Source organism: Coenobita brevimanus, chromosome 74 (genome assembly GCF_032717465.1).
Source record: "Coenobita brevimanus isolate Jiangsu-jjx chromosome 74, ASM3271746v2, whole genome shotgun sequence".
Classification (NCBI taxonomy): Eukaryota; Metazoa; Arthropoda; class Malacostraca; order Decapoda; family Coenobitidae; genus Coenobita; species Coenobita brevimanus.
In genome coordinates, this window is record NC_137027.1 from 30742773 (window position 1) to 30749057 (window position 6285).

At 39.4% G+C, this 6285-nt stretch overlaps 1 long non-coding RNA gene across 1 annotated transcript in view; it reads left to right on the forward strand.

The window, feature by feature from the left end:
• Positions 1-288: 288 nt before the first annotated feature.
• Positions 289-6285, forward strand: part of LOC145407908 (uncharacterized) — a 22730-nt gene continuing 16733 nt past the window's right edge. Inside the window, exon 1 of the long non-coding RNA XR_013898818.1 lies at positions 289-370. This is a non-coding gene — a long non-coding RNA (uncharacterized LOC145407908). The remainder of the gene's footprint in view (positions 371-6285) is intronic.

Genomic DNA, 6285 nt, shown 5'->3' on the forward strand with positions numbered 1-6285 from the left:
CCTAACTGGCTACACTCCGCTACACAACACGCTGATTGGTAGTTTGGGTATGCACCACTGCAGAGGCAAACTCCTCGGTGAGGAGTTTGACTTTCCAACAGCGGAATCTCAAACCCCTTTGACTTTCCGAGGTGCTACAAAAAACGCCTTATGACAGTCCCATCCGTGTCCTGATTGGCTAGCTGTTTTGACGTCATTAGCTCCGCCCCCTTCCCACACTTGTGGCTGCTTCCTGTGGCAAAGTTCGGGGACTGGCGGGGTGTGGAATTTGAGAATTCAGTGTGGAGCCTGACACCGAGGTGGATGAAGGCCATGGCTAATTTCGCTCTGTTCTGCATTTTACTGGCTGTTCTTCCTGCTTTGAGTTCAGGTACGGTAATTCATGATTTTTTTTTTTTTTTTTTTTTTTTTTTTTTTTAGATTAATGTTTAGTGCCTTTTGAAATTTCGTTATATCTCTTCACTAGCGATTTATTCTGTCCGTACATCGACATCCTCTCGTGTCTTATAGATGTAAAGTACCGTATGTCGATATGGAATTTTAAAGTAAGATTTCGTCGCACATTTTCCTCAGCGGTTAATTCTGATAATTGCACATTTATATGCTCTTGCATTAGTGCAACCTGCATCAGGATATTATAAATAACGTTCAGTAGTGCAGAGATGTTTTATACAAATAATAATAATAATAATAATAATAATAATAATTATAATACATGGCTAAAGAGCTGTTACGAAGCCAGCTATGCCACAAATAGTAATATGCGTTATTATAATATTGCTTGTTTCATGCATTTACACACACACACACACACACACACACACACACCGCTCGCTGGTGCAGTGGTAACGTTCCCGCTTGCCAACTGGTGGACGGGAGTTCGCGCCTCGCTCAGGTTGCGAAAAGTTTCACTGACGAAGTGGGTGGTTACTGTCCCCCTGGAACAAGGGGACGGGTGTGTGCGTGTGTGGTCACAGCCTTGCCCTTAGATCGGACTATATGAGCTCTCAGCTCCCTTCCGGGAGGGTAAAAGCTGACGATCACGACCATCAGGTGATCCTGACCGACCCGGTGAATTACACACACACACACACACACACGTATTTGCTTTTTCTCTGCCAGTGTCATTTTCTCATGTTTGGTTGTTTTGCTGTCTATTTCACATTATTATTATTATTAGTAGTAGTAGTAGTAGTAGTCATAGTATCATTATTACTACTATATTCATTATTATTGCTAGTGAATCGAAAGAAAACCCTAAGGGTTTTTATCAAATGTACCGTACGAAAAATAAAGATAGGAAAGGACCACTCAGAACAGAATCAGGCGACAATACAAGTGAAGTTAAAGAAATGTGCTCCATCCTAAATAATTATTTCATATCAGTATTCACCAAGGAAAATCTAAACCTGGTCCCTCAAGCAGCAAATATTTATGATGAGAATACGGAAAATATTCTTAGTAAAATAACCATTAGTAAGGAGGACGTATTATAAGAAATTAATAAGTTAAAACCTCAAAAATCGCCAGGTCCGGACGATATATATGCAAAAATTATAAAAGAAACAAAGAAAAATTATGTCAGCCACTTTTAACGTTACTTAATGACTCATTAAGTTCAGGAGAAGTTCCAGAGGCGTGGAAGACCGCAAACGTAGTGCCCATCTTTAAAAAGGGTGATAAATCAGCTGCGTCGAATTATCGTCCGATAAGTCTAACGTCAATAGTAGGAAAAATGTTAGAGTAAATTTTGGCAAATAAGATTAGAGAACACTTAGAAAGATTTAATCTTATAAACGAAAGTCAGCACGGATTCCGGCAAGGACGATCCTGCCTCACAAACTTGTTGTCATTCTACTCTGAGGTCAATGAGGCAGTAGACAGCGATAAAGCTTAGTGTTATTTATCTGTACTTTAGTAAAACTTTTGATAGCGTCCCACACGAAAGGTTAGTTAGAAAGGTTCGAGCACACGGTATAGACGGCGATATCTTAAAATGGATAGAATCCTGGCTGAAAGGACGAACACAGAGAGTATTAATAAATGGAACTAAGTCGGATTGGGGATTAGTAACTAGCGGCGTACCACAGGGTTCAGTACTCGGTCCCTTATTATTTATTATATATATAAATGATCTAGATTTAGAAGTCACTAGCAGCATCAGCAAATTTGCCGACGATACAAAAATAGGGTGGATCATTAACTCAACTGACGATTGCCATAACTTACAAAATGACATCGATACATTGTCCAAATGGTCTAAAACTTGGCAAATGGAATTTAACGTTGAAAAATGTAAAGTACTTAACGTACGCAAGACCATTGGAGACACTAAATACGACTTAGATAACAAAGAAATTAGCAAATCAGAATGCGAGAAAGATCTAGGAGCTATGGTTAGTAATGACCTCAAATCAAGGCAACAGTGTATTAATGCGAGAAATAAAGCAAATAGGGTCCTAGGATTTATTTCGAGAAGCGTGAGCAACAGGTCATCAAGAGTAATACTGCAACTTTATCTAGCATTAGTAAGGCTACATTTAGACTACGCAGTACAATTTTGGTGTCCTTACTATAGAATGGATATTAATCCGTAGGAAAATGTACAGAGAAGTATGACAAAAATGATACATGACGTTCGGAACCTGTCATATGAAGACAGACTGAAAAGACAAAGTCTGCATTCGCTAGAGAGACGTAGAGTAAGGGGAGACTTAATTGAGGTGTTTAAGTGGATGAATGATATAAATAAGGGAGATATTAGCAATGTACTTAAAGTAAGCATACATGATAGAACTATAAGTAATGGGTTCAAACTAGAAATATTCCGTTTCAATTAGGAAATAGGTAGAAATTGGTTTGGTAATAGAGTAGTAGACGAATGGAATAAGCTACCTAGTAAAGTAGTTGCTGCCTCTTCCACTGAGAGTTTCAAGCATAGGCTAGATAAGCATATGACAAATAAGGGGTGGGTATAGAAAAAAAAATTATAACCAATACTAATTCATAATTTTTCCTTTACAGGTTACACTATGATAGTCTCTATTCTCCTTTCACACTTTCCTGTAAAATGTCCACGCCAGTTTTTCTATACTGCGTGGTGTTCTTTCTGACTTTTTCCTGCCGGCTTCGGCTGGAGGGTTTGGGGAGTGGGGGAGAACCACCTTCTTTGCTATCCTTATCTCATTCTAGTAGTTCAGTTACTCTTCTAGGAGCTGCCTAGCATGGGCCAGCAGGCCTACTGCAGTTATCCTCTTTTCTTATGTTCTTATGTTATTCCATATGGTGGGGATATAGGAATCGCCCCTGTCCGTCCGTCTTTCCGTCCGGGCCTGTATCTCGTAAACTACCAGGTGGATTGGCTTCCTATCACACAGAAAGATAGAGTATGTGTCGTAGTTGATGCCCGTATAGGTAAAATTGTCATATTGCCTGTACTTCACGAGCTATGACCATATAAGGAAAAATCTGTCTTGTTACCCCCGCCAAGGAGGTTATGTTTTACCCCGCATTGGTTGGTTGGTTTGTCTGTCTGTATGTCTGTAGGTCAGCAGGATTACTCAAAAAGTTATGAGCGGATTTTAATGAAATTTTGTGGAAGGGTGGGCCATAGGCCATGGGCCAAGGAAGAATGGAATTTGGGGGCGGATTCGGATCCCGAGTATCCAGCACAATATCTCCAAAAGTTCGCAGTGAATTTCAATGAAATTTTATGAAAAGATGGGCCATGGACCAAAAACGAGCTGATTAAATATGGGGGCGGATCCGGATCCTATATCCACTTATACGGATCCGGATCCATTTTAATGGCAATAATATTGGCCGAGGTATGCGCTCTGGGAACGCTTTGTATTGTTATACTTTGGAAACGCCTGGCTTGATTCTCTTCATATCTTACAGAAAGACAGAGTATAAGCCCTGGTTTATGTCCTTATATATGAATGTGCCACATTGCGTTTTACAAGCTATATCCATGCAAGAAAACTAATATGTAAATACCTGAATCTTGGAAACTATTTGCTGGATCATCTTAACGTCTTAAAGAACAAGAAGCGGTGCCAAGGCACAGCAAACCCGTGCCCGGCAGCAATTTTAGTGCTGACGTATAAACACAACAGGATATCTAGTCAAAGATGCCACATAAATTTTGTAGTTAATCGGGTGAAAATTGATGATTTTAAGCCCATTTAAAATTTAGGCCCGACCCACCTGACACTGACCATCTTACCGCTAACTGGGGGATAACCCCCCTGGATGTAATGAAACATGTTATATGAGCAGATTTGAAAGATACACCTTTAGGTTTTGGTTTCATGTCGATGTGACGAATTTAAGAGTTATGGCGAACATTTTTTTTTTTTTTTTTTTTTTTTACAATTTTTTGGCCTACAGCCTGGGCCTTGGCCCAATTTGGCTCAAAATTTAATCAGGTGTTCGGAAGGTCGTAGCCCATAATCCTTGTAATTTTAGTCATATTAGCACCACTAGTTTTCACAAAGTTGTTAACAGTCAGACAAACAAACAGATGGATAAACCGAGTGAAAGCAAAAGCCTACCATTCTCTGAACCCCTGCTGGGCAGGGACGGGTAAAGATAGTGTACGAGTCCTAGTTTGTTTATATATATATATATATATATATATATATATATATATATATATATATATATATATATATATATATATTACAGGGTGTAATGCGACATATGACAAAAACTTACACCAATGATCTATCATGCAATTTTGAATACATTTTGTTCTGTAACATATACTCTCTGCAACCCCAGTTCAGTACCCAGCATTCGGCTGTTTAAGTGTAAAAGTTTCGTGGCTGGCATGAGCCATTGGGTGAGAGCTTCGCAGGGCTACGGGAGACGAGTATTATTAGCCTATACTGTACTGGACATAAAAATCCAATATCCTATCAGTACAAACGAGTTTGAAGAAGAAACTTTACGTAGTCTATTGATTCTTTAAGATCGTCATGCATTCCTGCACTTCTTTTGCACAAATCGACCGTAAATTGAGGATTAAATTCAAATTTTATGGCTTGCGAGGGAGTGGGGGGGAGGAAAGGGGCTGGTGTGTTGTTGCCAGTTATGTACTGTTTAGTTTGTAAGATATTGCTACCAGCATTATCATAACGCCCACAGATCACTCAGTGGAAAAACATTAATGTAATGAGTGACTAGCATCCCTTTAAGTCAAGAGTTAAATTATTATTCATTACAATATTTCTGCTGCAAGTAAACGAGGCACGATTTCTTTCATATGATGTTGACGTGAGAACAGTGACACAGGATTGCCAATGTAACGACTGTGCAGCTAGACTTATTTTTTGCTTCTACCTAGCAGCACTATTTAACATCTGGCAACATGATATCTAGCTGCATTCTGGATATTTTTGCCATTTTTAGGTGATTCTAGAGATTCAATCGTATTTTCTAGCGATGTTTTGCAGTGTTTACTATCTAGCGACATTCTAGCAAGTTGTCAGGACTAAACTAGTGGGAATGATTATAAGGACTTGGCAACCCTGCGTCCACTGTCATTTGAACAGGAAAATTTGCAGGCGAGGCACACACTTCAAATACTGTTCTCCACATTCAGCTGTTCGCTGGGTTCAGCTTCACTGGTTCATGAAACAGCATGCCACGTATGTGCAGCAATGAAGAATATGCAGATATCGTCTATTTTTATGGATTCTGGGATGGTAATGCCAGTGCTGCAGAGAGGAATACAGGTGGAGATACCCAATCGTGTCATGTTTACTTGCAACGGAAAAATTGTTATAAATAATATTCTTCCTAAAGTGAGGCTAATCTCCCTTTACAATAACATTTTTCCATTGAATGAGCTGTGGGTGTTTAATAATGCTTGTAGCAATATCCCACAAACTAAACATTACATAACAGGCAACAACACACCACCCCTCTCCTCCCCCCATACTCCCTCGCAAGCCATAAAATTTGAATTTAATTCTAAATTTACAGTCGATTTGTGCACAAGAATTGCAGGAATGCCTGGCGATGTTAAAGAATCAATAGACTACATGAAGTTTCTTCTTCAAACTCGTTTGTACTGATAGGATAAGGGATTTTTGTGTACAGTACAGTATAAGCTAATAATACTCGTCTCCCGTTGCCCTGCGAAGCTCTCACCCAGTGGCATGTGCCAGCCACAAAACTTTTACATTTAAACAGCCGAATGCTGGGTGCTGAACTGGGGTCACACAGAGTATATGCTAAAGAACAAAATGTACTCAAAATGCATGATAGATCATTGGT